Consider the following 14,600-nt stretch of genomic DNA (forward strand, 5'->3'; position numbering starts at 1 on the left):
GCTCCATCTTCCAAGCTCCGGTTAGTAGGCGGGCAGCAGCATTTTGGACCAACTGGAGACGTTTGAGGGAGGACTGGCTGACTCCAAAATAAAGTGCATTACAGTAATCTAGCAGAGATGTAACATAGGCATGGATGAATGTTTCTAAGTGCTGTTGGGAAAAGAGGGGCTTTACCTTAGCCAGCTGTCTAGGGGTGTAAGAAGCTCGGCTTTACAACAGCGCTGATTTGCTGATCCAATTTAAGATCACTGTCCATTTTAAAACCCAAGCTTGAGACTGTTGGGTTTAGATATGAAGCCAGGGGGCCCAGGTCAGTAAGGTGGGATGTAGATGAGCCACAGGGACCAAACACCATAACTTCTGTTTTCTTTTCATTGAAATTCAGTGACATCCGGTCTTTGATGTCCTCTAGGCAGGACAAAAGAGGTCTTATGGAGAGTGCGTCTTTTTTGCTCAGCAGGGTAGAGATTTGACAGTCGTCGCTGTGGAAGGAAATACCGTGTTTTCTAAGGATGTCACCCAGGGGCAGCAAATACAATGAGAACAGAAATAGCCCCAAAATAGAACCCTGTAGAACACCATACAAAAGAGGGGCAGAGCAGAACTCAGAGGAACCTAGGCTAACAGAAAAGGTCCTGCCAGCTAAATAGGATCTAAACCACTCTAGAGTGCATCCACTAATCTTCCATAGAAATTAGGGATGCATATTCAACCAAATTTCCTTGACCGCGTAATGATCAATTATTTAAATTTAAAAAAACAAACAAAAAAAAAACACTTAACGGGATTGTACAATGGCAGTATGACTAAAACACTCAGCTAGCACAAGAAGCTAACATAGCAGTCTATATATATCCTCACTCAGTGTTCTTTTTCACCAAAAGGCAAAAGCTGATGGTCTCAAATACACTACATCAGTCACTGAAGATCACCATCAAAGTATTTAGGCCATATTTGTTCTGAACTCAATATTTTAAAAGGGCTAAGGCATTTGACCCTTTCACTTGTAAGTATGGTTTGGGCAGCATGATCAGCTAGCGGTCACGGCCATCAAGTTTTGGATTGAATCAAGAGTAAAATTGGCATATTCTCCATTTTCCTTGTGTGGGTTTCTCCATCATTCCGTCTTCCTCACAAATTCCAAAAACATGCATGTTAGGCTCATTGAAGACATGTCTAAATTGTCCATCGGTAGAAATGCTTGTTTTTCTCTACTGTATGTGCACTGAGGACCAGCCAGGTACACTGTGCATCTTGCGCAGTCCGGCGGGATGGGCACCAGCTCACTCATGAGCCTAATGAGAACAAGTGCTATCAAAAACAGATGGAGAACATGTTTCATTACGATATTATGTTGAAAGTAGTGGGGATTTTTTTTCCAGTGCAATCTCCTGCTTCTTTATATGCTGTTTTAATTGCTTGCTCTTTACCTCATACTTGGTCTCTTGTGCCCCTTCGCCTGCAGTTTTATGACTTAAGCATCTGCTGTACTATATCTAGCCCTGATCAAGCCTCAACTAATAAAGGGGTGACCATGAACAGGTGGAATCTTGCTGTGGCAGCAGGGGGCACTCTTCTGCCTTTGCAGCCATTTGTTGCTGCCTCTCCCCAGCCAGCACGGGTGTGCTTTGATTATGCAGAATTCAGACTTTTATTCAGTGTGGGATTGATATATGTGTGTGTGCGTGCACGCGCTCATGCATGCTCGCGTATGTCCTTTGAAGTACATGAGAAAAGACCAAGATGACTCTTTATTATGTATAGCTAGCTGTGTGTGTGTGTGTGTGTGTGTGTGCTCTTAAGCACATGCATCTTGCACCATGATGACACTTAAGGTCGCAATAAAACAGTTATTGATGTCAAAAGCATGTCAATTGAATGAGGCATGTCGTCAATGGAAGGGGACATTTTTTTTCCTCAATTTAAAATGATTCCTAGGTGTCTTATGAACATGTCTGCGACAGACTTTCATCAAAGTACCCCAAGGATCAAGAGTTATATAGTCTTTCTGAAATTAGCTCCTTTTTCCTCCGAGTGACTGGGCCTCATATACTGCAGAGCCAATTGTGAGTATGGATTTTGTTGCCATGGTGACTGGGGCGGAGCTAGTGGATAGTACAGGCAAGTGTTTTCTAAACAGCACACATTTTGGGGGGTGGGGTCGGCGTGCCCATAAAGACATACAAAAAAAAAGCCGTTTCACTTGTGGAGGCAGCGGTTCATACACTATGCTGTGTGTATGTGGCACATGAACACCAAACGCAAATATCCCGCGCCTCCGCATTGCCAACTTCACCAAGAAATCAAGTATGTGCCGGTTATTGAAAGCTATTGTTAGTAATAAACACTTATCTATGTATTCAGCGCAGCTCTGCTTACCTCTGGTGATAGCAGGGGTGCTGCATTGGAGGGTGCTGTTGATGTTTCCTCATGACTGTATTTGACGGTCATCCGTCAGTTTCTTGAACATAGCTCTGGATCCATAACCCGCCAAAGTCATGTCATTGGATGGCGTTTATCTAAATCAGCTCCACAGTCACACAATGGGGTGTACCTGCAGACACATTTTCAAAAAAAGGAAAATAGTTTTACTCTGTCATCTAATTTGACAATTGATAGATCCGACTATTTGTATACAATTAATTCAAAAGTCAATTATTCCATAATAGGTCCCCTTTTAAAACAATGCTTGTACAGTTGTAAAAACCAAGCTAAGGTCTTTGTTCATGGTGATGATTTGTGTACGAAGGTTCAACAAACAACAAGGTTCAATACATTTCACATCCACTTACATTTACATTTAGAATGGAATGGCTGTTGAAAATGTGTTATGCAATGCCCTTTTCAACCCCCTCTCTTATTAACTGACAAATCTGTCAAGTTTCTCCATTGAGCTGTAATTGTTCTGATAAGTGACATACGTGACGTTTAACTGCGTGATCGAGGAGAAATCACGAACCGTTAGTCGCATTAAAATTGGAAACATGCCTCGGTCTGTTTCACTGTGACTATTTGTTACTTGTTATGCAGCTGCTTTAGCCGAGTGAATCCTTGAAATTGATTCCTGGCCACATTTGGACCTCTCCAAATGTTATGTTATTACCTGGTGAAAACAGAACAATCTAGTTAATACTTTTCAAATTGTTGTTGTTGTAAGTGCATTGTTTTCTGCCAGAGTGTTTCTTCAGATGGCCGTCGTTAACCCACAGTGCATAACGTCGAAGAGTAAATATCGAAATGTCATCGTTTCCAGTTTTAACTTGAAATGAAATGAAAAACAGTGGAACCCTATCTAGTCAAACACCGTAAACTTTCATATCGTTAAATATGTTAAATTGTTAATTGAAAAGCTGTCAACCATTGGGCTATGGAATGCATTTCTTTTATTTATTCAGAATGTTGAAATTGTGTCTGATCTTGGATGTTCCATACCATTACATACTGACTGCGTGATTACACCTTATTTGTCATGCCTGCCTTTATTGTTGCTAAGGCTTGCTTGTCTGTGTCATTTGTTTGAGAAACTAATTAGCTCATTCTTATCGGCTTTGTCCTATTTTATGACCTTTAAATGCAGTGGGGTCAATGTACTTTTTGTCTCTTACATTTTAATAGCTGCTATACATGCTAATATATTTCTGTTTTGGACACAAAATAAAATCCATTCCTCAGGTTTCTCTACTGTATTATTCTGCTCTTTCTTGTTTTTCTCATTTTTGGTTTTGAGACTCTTGCCAAGTCTTACTTCCTACTTTAGTATTAATAATCCAGACATGCTTGTCGGATTTATTATGTGTGAGAATATGCAAATATCAGCCTTGTAGCACAACAGCATTGTTTGTTCCACCGTGTGACTTCCTGCTACTTCCGTGCCTCTTGCAATGCCTGAAGGAGAGCGACAGTGGTGGCGGTCACCCCGCGGTCAGCTCAGTTCCATTCAACTGAACCTTTTCCCACTCCCATTGTAATTAATTGTTCACGATGGTAGCAGGACGTATTCCCAGGAGACTTTGGTCTATATTGACTTGGTAGTGTCTCAAATTGGAGCGATGCAGATTACAGGCAACCATCAATCCATTTCCGATAGTGCTTGTGCTCATTAGAATGTCACCCTGGGCTGTTCGCCAATTATTCACAGGTCAAGATTAAAGGTAAAGGTGCAATGCATTTGTAGATTTTAAATGGTAATACATATTGTATGTCTTCATTTGACAAGGCTCTGTATTTATGGCATACTTGTGCAGCAATTGGTTTAATTGCTTACTCCCGGGATTCTATGGATTCATTTGGAATCCCCACCACTGTAAAATTGGAACACGATCCAAATAAAACTATGACCTGTGACATGGCTAACCTCATTATAAAAGGCTGTTTATTTTCAGGTAAATATGAAAAGATTAGCGATTCACTAAGATTAGGGAATAATGTAAATAGAAGGAATCCATACTGGGGTCAAACTGTTGTCAGTGAATGTCAAATCATTAAGTCTTAACTTTAATGAAGCAATGTTTGCGTCACAGATATCCCATGTCTTAACTGACAAAGTTAAGTTTTCCATCCATCCATTATCGATACCGCTCATCCTCACAAGGGTCGCGGGCGTGCTGGAGCCTTTCCCAGCTGTCTTCGGGCAGTAGGCTGGGGACACCCTGAATTGGTTGCCAGCCAATCATGTGACCACATATTTTTAAAGAGGGATCCATTTTGCTCATCCTGCAAAGAAGGGATACACATGGCTTGATAGGTAAGCACATTTACGTTCGAAAAATTTTTTTTAGCCCTCCAAAGTAAAATTTCTACTATGAAGGTTTTTTGATTGCTGTATTTGAACAACTATGGAAAACTTTGAAAACAGTTCACACATGTTTTAGTGGTTTAGTAAGATACATACAGTTTGCATGAAGCTAGCTCAAAACAGCTGGGGGATGCATTTCTTTCCAAATAGTAGGCTTGGGGTAATTTGTGCCAAAGGACCTGGGTCAAATTGTGCCAATGGCTTATCTTTACCCAACTTATGATTATTTACTATATATTATTCATTATTATTCATGCATTCCTGTGATCCGCTTGGCACTTTAAATAAAAATTGGCACTGCTTACCCCACTCCCCCCTATGGGTCTGTGGTTGCCAAGATAAACAGCAAAGTTAAGTCTCCCTCAAATTTCATAGAGCGTTTATAGAAACAAGTAAACAGCTCTATTTATGTTAGACATTGATTTGTCCTTTCAATTTGACTCTGTATGATGTATGGTTGCCCAAATAATAGTTGATTAATTGTGATAGAAACATCCGTAATGCATTGTGTCAATAGTCTTCGTGATTTTAGTTATGATTGACCTTATGAGCATTCCACTATTGAATTGTGTAAAATGCGTCCTCCCTTGTACCACTGCTAGGATATTTATGACTGGCTTAACTTCTCAGCCAACATTATCGAACAGATTAAACATGATCAATGGTGTCTGTGCCTCATTTTTCCATCTAAATAGTGTACGTATCCGTTATGTTCACTCAAATGTGATGAGAGCTGTGTTTTTTAGGGCTGGTTTCACACTATTTAGTTGATCCTAAGACAGATTTATAGCAAATATCCATCAGGAGGAAATGATGCATCCATTAAGTACGCTGACTGATGACTTTTTATTCAATTATGATGCATGGCTTTTTAGAGCAAGTTTCCTTGCAATGAAATGTCAATATCATCGAGAGCCTTCCTTTGGCCGCCCGCATCCTGCCTTTTCACTTGCACTTATGTGGCTGCCGCCATTAGGAACAATGTTGTCCTAAAATAAGTTGGTTAAGTAATATGAGAATTGGCTTGAACAGCATTTTAAAAGGGAATGCTCTAAAGAGTCATACAAATAAGAAAAGAAAGGACATATTGTGCAAGCAAGCCAAACAACTGTCGCACCCTGATTAGGGAACCTGAGGATAAACGGGGAGAAAGAAAACCTTTAAAAAAAAGACCAAAACTTGGTTCATTAGCACTAAACTACTCCTCAGTTTCTTGCAGACTGCCAAGTGAGCAATTTAGTTTAGCTTGGTATTGTTTGCAATTTCTGCACATTTCTGCTGTCAAAATTGGTGGCGGACCAATAACCGACCAGTACCATGCCACTTTTCTAGCACCATTCCGTTACCAAATGGATCATGCTAGACACAGTCTAGTATGATGGATGACTGACAGAAAATGTTCTGTAAGGTCTACAAACCCAGTAGAGGGAAAGTCCAAGTTCAAAACAAACTGTACAAATTGGATTCGAAATTTATATTTACCATATTGACTTAAAGGTAAATGACTGCTTCTCCCTTTTGCCTTGCTTTATATTTGCAGTTTAAATATTATCCATTATCCATCGGACCCACCTTTGACCCACACAGGCCTTAACAGTGAATTTTTACTAGATTCTATGGACTCTTTCGAAAAACAATCGGTTGCTGCGTCGGTTGAATGGATATCAGCTCTCATCAGTTCTCATCGTTATTGAACACATCAAATGTTGAATGCTGTGTTGAACACATTGCAGCATGTGTAACTCTTCAAAGCCTTCCGTGCATGGCGCTCGTCTACATGACATTGTCCATGTTGCATGTGATTTGTGGCGCTCCATACACACCGTGCTCAGTAGATGAATTATTGATCGTGTTTGAGGGATGGAAAGCAACGTTGGTCCCTTTTAGCTTCTAGATCGCCTCTATCAGATTCACCTTGATCTTGTTATTCTCTTCTTTTACCAGTGGAACAATTACTTTGAAAAGTGACTCCCAAATGGGTGACCTGTTATTATTCCTGGAGTAAATTTGGAGTTGATTGGATCCTGGCTGCCAATTAACAGTGTCTTCATAAGGAAGTCTTATCGCCTGAATTGAATAAACATGCAGACGGGGGGCAGTGTTTGAAGGCGTAATTGCAATGCATTGCCAAGTGAGTTAATCAAATGGCTTTCTGAATTGATATTCAGAAAATGTCTTAAACATAAGGTAGCAGTTGTTTACAATGAAATATCTAAAGGCAAAAGCAGGGAGAAGAAAGAATAATGCAGGGTTAGATATTTCTAACCTTGTTTTGAGAGAGTGTTTATTTTCAGACAGATTAAGTTGGAAATGGCGCACATGCTCCCTCAAAAGCTTTAATAGCACATTCACCTTATGGAGCTTTATTGTCGTTCCAAATGTGCATATCACCAGCAACACCTGCGCCCCTAGTGTGTGTGTGTGAGTGAGTATGCATGCCTGATAGAAGCTATGCAGCAGTGAAAAGATCAAGCTTATCCTTTGTGACAATCACATTTAAGTCCTTTTGGAAAACTGCGTGTTTCAATTTTCTTCTATGGAGCCCCCACGGCTTCACTCAGCTCACACTTGCCCCGCGATCAAACACACACACACACACACACACGCCCTGATAGGCTGCCGGACAAACCATTGACCTTCCCTTTGCAATCTTTTAGCTCGATCAGTAGGCCATTCTTCCATGTAATGTTTACATCTCTGTGGGCCATTTGCTCCACAATAAGGGGTCTGCCTGCCTTCGGACCGCAACCTCCACAGTGGTTGTTTTGACCGCTTTGGTTCATGGGAAGGACATCTGAGTATTTCTTATTGGTATTGAAAAAAGGGAGGGTTTAGGGGTCACGGTATCAATAGACATTCTAATGCAGTGTGCTGTCAAGGATACATTTTGATTAATGCAGACATATATATGGTACTGTAATGAAGTGTAACAACTAGGGCATAATAATCAATTAATTGATCATTTAAAGTGTTGTCGCTTGGGTGGAATTGGTTCTTGATTAATATTGTCTTGACACAATTGAGGCTAAATGAAGTGTCCTGAATTGGATTTATGCTACAAGTTCCGCATTGCACAATCACTTTTTTTCTAGGATTAGGGTTAGAGCAAGAAAAAGAAAAATTAGTTCGTCTCAATCGGCATTGGGCCGCTTCTGAATGTGGATACAAAGATGTGACATGGCCGTGCATCCACCATGACGAAGAAAACATGACGTCAACTGTGGGACTTCGAGCTACCATGTCACATAATTCTGAGCAATACAACTGGATGAAAACAGGACTTCAGAACTTGCAGATACGTTATCCTAGTACATTAAAACAAATTATTAATTGATCGTCAAGTTTGCCCAATCAAGGGAACATATAACAATTCAGTCCATTGCCTTTTTTCCTTCTTATTCCGCACTTTGCTCGCGGACTTATATATAGTGGAATAACAATTGACTCAGAGTGGCTGAAGCCAGGGGTTAGCCATCTTGAATTGCCACTGACAGCTGACAGCTTTTGTTGGTTTTTCGCTGAAAATACTGTTATCAGTGCATGTTTTACACCAGGGTCCCTGTATGGAGTAATGAGAGCCTCTCAAATGAATTTCACGGTTTGCATTGACCATCCAGAGTGTCTTAGTATTGTGAATCATGACTTACAGATGATAGGTTTACGTTTCGTCGCGAATTTTGTCCAGATGGGCTTTGTTTTCAGTTCATTGTTGAAGGTTCTTACAACATGAAGCAGACGAATCTCAGAGTAGCAAATTTATAATCACATTCTTAACAATGAAATGTGTATGTAGAGCTTCTAAAATGGTGGCAAGACAAGATGGCCGCCAGTGGCTTCACTTCTCGCTACGGCTAGTAAGCAGCATTATGAGTTCATTTATATACAAGTCCTTGACTTGACGTCTTGCCAAAAGTCAGCTGGGCTGGACCGTAGATGACATGAATGGATTTTAGCTTCAAAGATGATGGAGTAAATGACTGTTTCCTATTTCCTTTCATACAGTTGGATGATTAAATTTGGGCAGTTGTAAATGACACATGCGACAGAAGATTAAGCCACTTAACAGTATTCAGTTGAAAAGGATCAGTTGTCATGTTTCCGGGGGTTTGGTCAAGGAGTTGTCATGGTGTACAGTAAGGTTGTAGATGACATCATCAGTTAGCAAATCTCTTTTAAGATGATGTCACGTAAAACTAGGCTAAGCGGTCCCAAAGGGAAACTAGTTCTCTCTGAGACTTTTAGGCAAATGAGCTTCAGGATCCAAAGCAAGGAAACATGCTGGAAATCCTCAATCTCATACAATGCCTACGACAAACCAAAGGTATTTTTTCTTTGCTTCTACCTTTGTAATTGTGTTTATCTTCATCGTTCCATGTTTCGGATGTTGGCTACTTACTGTACAAAAAGAAGAAAAAAAGTTGCCATCTTGAATCTTAGATCATTGCCCATGGTAAAAGAAAAATACAGTTCTATGCTTCACTATATTTTGTCCTGATAGTCATTTGTAATTCTGTTTCACCCTCTGCAAATAAAGTGAAGCACCCATCCGAAAACATCTTGTCAATTCATGGAGCTGAGGGACGGCTCAAAGCTGTATAGCTTTGGGGCCTGGGGAAGGATTACTTACTGAACATTTATAACGGTTTATGAAGGAGAGCAACTCTCAGTGTGGATGTGATAGGAGGCTGGGGGAGTGGAGACGAAAATGTGGGGAAAAGGTGAATGGTGCAATCCCTTTCGGAGACTAATCACTCAGTCATATCGAGTTCAGCTATTAGCAGGGTGCATTCTAACACAGCTACCATGTGTTCAGATGGATGCAGCTGCCACTGATCTGCCATGGCTGGACAGTCACACTAATGAGTTTAACTATAAGCAAGAAAAATGCCTTTTTTCATTCCTCTCCACGCCACTCCTCTCGGTCTTATTTTAAGCCAACAACAAGAAGAATTGTCGCTGTGCATCAAAATCCCCTTACAGGGCCTCCTTCATACCCAATAGGAATCATATTATTGTTAAATTATGTATTTGGATATAACTGTGAGGCTCTCTTCATCGCTGAGGTTAGAGTCACTAAACCGCTTCATATTTTTTGCTGTATTTCTGCTTTTAGATGCTAAGAATATCAGATTTTCAAGTACTTTTTCTATTTGAAATCTAGTCATGCAAAATACATCTGTGCACGATATAAATTACAGTGTATGAAAAAATGATAATGTCAGTTCGCCCCTAGTGGTCTTAATGACAGACGTTGATCAAAGTGGCTGTAAAAAACAAACAAAAAAAACTTTGAAGAATTCTTAAATTTGGCTTCTCTAATCCTTTTTTTGTTTTTTTAATATGTTAATAAAAGTCCCAAATGCCCCAAATACAGATCAAAACCACAAGTAGTGATAGTCTTCTGGGTGGCATTGCAGTCTTATTTTCACCCCGTATCAGTTCGCTGATTTTTAAAATTTCATTTCATTAAAAAGGTAGAATGGAGGCCCCTGTTTAAACATGGCCTGCTAAATTTAAAACTGCATAGCCCACAGCTTCTGACATAGATATGCACTTTTTATTAGTCTGCTTGTTCTTTCCCCCCACACACATATTGTATGTTTGCACATCTGTAGCCTCAGCGATGAATAAATGTATAGGCCAAGTCCCATGGGCGCTGCTTTATTGCGTTTGGGTCATTGTGCAGCATCAATATTTTGGGCTGTCTAACTCCATTACACTCGGCTCGAGCACGCTCCTCAGATGTCATAACTGAAAGTGATTTCATTTATTTGAAACTTTTATTGCTTGCTTATTAGATTAACTTTATTATTACTTTCACGAAGCGGGCTTTCCATCAGTTGTGTGTGATTGCTAGAAAAGTTGCGGAGATTGTTTACTTTGAGACATCAAAGATATAGAAAAGAACATCTGCATCCAGTATTGTTATGGTGCTTATCGGAATGATACTTTTGACGGATACAGTGGCACCATGACAGAGACCAAATCTGACGTACACATGAGATGCAGATGGCGAACTTTAAGCCGTTTATTAAATGGAACACTCAAACACACAAATACAAAATTAAAACTGAGCTGATTTAGCAACAACTCGGTTTCAGACGCTCACATGAAGACCAACGGTATAATATGAGTGCAATGACTCACTAGGCCACACACCTTACAGGTACATATCCATCACAACAGTTCTATATGTACAGTAATTACACTTTATAAAACCGGTTTACAGTATTTATTTACATTCTCTTTAAGTTTCATACTTTACTGTCCTATTTTACTTTGTTCATAATAGAGCAACAATCAGCTGTTGTAAGCATCTATTACCAGGTGAAGAACCCCAAGTCCAGTCACACAACTAATACACTTAACACATATCTCTGCCCACTGGCCTTCTGATACTAATTACACCATGCTGGGTTGGTTATTTGTTGCCACAAAGAGCATGCCAAACATTAAAAGTGGTTAAATCATGCAAAAACAAGCGCCATTGTTTACCAATTTACTGCAGTGCTTGCTCTGGTTGAAGAGAATGAAAATGAGCTTTTAATGATTTCGCTTCCAGCCGCTACTTTCAAGGGTTACAGTGCCACAGCACCCCATGGTAAGAAATGTCTGTAATTACCTCATAAGCAAACTTGTATGACTGTTAGGGTAACTTAGTGCACCTGTAAATAAACAGATAATAAGGCAAAAGGTAGATGCTTGTAATATATTAACTAAAATCGTGCACTAGAAAATCATGCTGCACCTTTTTGTGAGTTGAAACCTTACAACAATAATAATTCTTATTAACTCTCAAGACTGTAGGAAATGTATGTACACTGATGACTCGTATGTAATGAATCCCACTGAAGTCGGTTAGTGATTAGCATTTAAAAGTATATGAGTATAAATAAGAATAAATAATATGCATTCATCGGTATGCTTCTCTGAGACTGGTTTTACGGTGCCCATTTCCAATCTAATGACTGTATGCCTTTTTTTTTTTTTTAATTGTCGCTTTACATGGACTTTTAACATCACGAAACAGAAGTAAAGAACTGCACGTGTCAAAATGGCAGCTCTGTATTTTATTCGTCTGGCCATCATCAGCCATTATTCAACATATCATAATTTAATGAGCTTTTTTTGGTCTCTCCACACACACACAAACACTCTCATTGACAACTATACGGGGATAGGCGGGAGAGCATTGGATGCTGCTCCACTGTAAATTTCAACTTCGCTGATGCACAACCACCAGTAGATGGCATCGATGCCCCATTTTATATATGAGATAAGCACAGTTTGTCCACTGGAAACCTACCTTTGTTCTACCGCTGATTGTAAGAAAACAGAAAAAGTCAAAACTATTTTTTTTTTCCTGGTGAAAGGAGAGTCAATTCTTTCATTTGGTAGATTCAGACTATATATATAATCATTGATGTCCTGTGCCTTCTTGAAAATGATCTCAATGGCTGGGAGTGAATGAGTAAGATGCCATGACATATTCTACGTCCAAACCGTTCCACATGGGCGGACAAAAATAATCATAACTGTATCACTTGAACTCTGTAGTGCAAGTCTAAACTCGGTGTTAACCACCCATTAGGATTTGCCCACCTGTATTCTGAACACGAGAGTTACTTTTAATGCATTTTAAATGTATGATTGCCGTTGTATTGACATGCACACCCATTGTTGTTGGATTTTGAATTCTTTCCAAAGGGTGGTGCAAGTGCTCCAATTAGAAGCCATTTTTTGGCACCTGCTACTTTTATTGCATCCAATGTGAAACATGGCAATAAGATGCTATTCTCCAATGACACGTGGGATGCAGCTCATGTTTTAAAGATTGAACTTTAAACAGTAAGTGCGAGAAATGAAAGTGTCCACACATGGAAATGATGATGAGGCGTAATGAACTGAAGACGCTCGCCTCGGGGTATCCGGAGACGAGGAAAGTTTAATTGAGGTTGAATTAGAAGTGGGGGTTGCCTCCCTCATAAAATTTATCGGGCTAATAATCATAATGTTTGGCCTGGGGTCAAGGCCAATTTCCATGCTGAGCCTCCAAAGTGAGAGTGACTCTGAGCACTGCAGTGCGAAGTCAGGCCACGGACAGAGAACATAATTATGGTGCTTAACTTTTAATTATGTGCTTCCATATTGGGTTTTATTGTCCAAACAAGACTCTTTTAAATCCAGTGAGAAATGATTCGAGAGGTCATTTTAAGTTTTTTTTTTTTTTTTATTTGCAGCAGCATAAGATATTTTTAGCCAAAAATGTATTGTTTCTTTGCTGTTGCCTGCATTTTTTTATTGCCTTGTTTCATTTGAGTTCTCTTGGAAGTGGTCGAGCTGATCAAGGTTTCCTTTTGAAGTCTGTTTATGTCCCCGGGGGGGCGAATAACTTAGTTGTGATCCCCAAACTGTGCATATATCAGCCGAGCGAAAGCAATGAATCAGCTTGTTTGCATTTATATGAGCGCCTTACACTAGCAACTATTCCAAAAATAATCTCAAACTTTTAAAGAAAATTGCATCATTATTATGAGTATTGTGGACTTCCACTTTGTCACTTTCCAGGTTGCTGAATGTGTTTATGATGTGTGAATGACACTTGGGATTTAGTCGACAAATCCCGTCGACTCTGCGGTAGTTAGCGTCAGAGACGTGTCACCCGCTGACACTCTCTGATGGAACCAGAAAAGCATGAAATTGAAAATAAACCATTGGATAAATGGACCTGTCTCCACCATGAGCACTGCCTAGGTGGGTCCTGCTCCAAAACAACCCACTTTCACCTTCACTTTGTTCACAAAATATGGAAAGAGCTAATCGAATCATTCTAAATGTTCAACAGAATGTCGTGGCCAACTTGTTGGTCAATAGGGGATTCCGCATTGTCGTTTTTTATTTGGCTTTCGGGGTATAAAAATGGATTTCTACAAACAGTGTGCAGAGGATGGGGTAAAGCACAACCTGTCCCGGATAAAATCCAGGATTTCATCCCCCTTTAAGAGGTTATGTATCAGTCATTTAACAATATTTTTCATTTTTCTGTGTATAATGCTAGAATTTTAATGGGAAAGATCACCCATATGCAGGAGGGAGGTAGTATGAATGTTCACAATGTGGGGCTTTCTATAATTAGCCTTGTCAAAATCAAACCATCATAGTAAAACATTTCTTAAAGTTAAGTGTACAAGTTATATATATATATATATATATATATATATATATATATATATATATATATATATATATATATATATATATATATATATATATATATATATATATATATATATATATATATATATATATATATATATATATATATATATATATATATATATATATATATATATATATATATATATATACACCCACGTGTACCGTTACACCCCTAGTGTATGTATATATGTATGTATATATGTATGTATGTATTAGCCTCCTTTACAATCACCCGGTATTTCATGATCTGTCGGGCATGTTTTCACCAGCTCTCCTTGTCCATCAAAATAGAGACACTAATATAAAACAACCCAAAATAGTTTAAATGATAAAGTGGAGTGGAGGGAGCGGAGGAAAACAAATATGGATAAAATCAGTCGTGGCCGTGGGCGAACGGTGGGTTTGTTTTGCGTGAAGGTCGTCCGCACTGGGTCCTATTCCTCTCAAAGAGACTGTTAAATGCTTTTTTCCTCTAATGAGATGCAAACCAGCTAACAAGGACAAGCCCAGGACATGGTGAACAGAGCAAAGATAATTCGACCATTCTCGTTTTGTGATGGAACAATCCGCACGGTAGCTTTAGTA

The 14,600-nt window shown here is 39.4% G+C and overlaps 1 protein-coding gene across 1 annotated transcript in view; it reads left to right on the top strand.

Moving 5' to 3' along the window:
- Window positions 1-14,600, top strand: part of gabrb2b (gamma-aminobutyric acid type A receptor subunit beta2b) — a 340,043-nt gene that overhangs the window by 85,378 nt on the left and 240,065 nt on the right. The window lies entirely within an intron of this gene.

Source organism: Filicampus tigris, chromosome 17 (assembly GCF_054856515.1).
Source record: "Filicampus tigris isolate MCC_2025a chromosome 17, RoL_Ftig_1.0, whole genome shotgun sequence".
NCBI classification, from domain to species: domain Eukaryota; kingdom Metazoa; phylum Chordata; class Actinopteri; order Syngnathiformes; family Syngnathidae; genus Filicampus; species Filicampus tigris.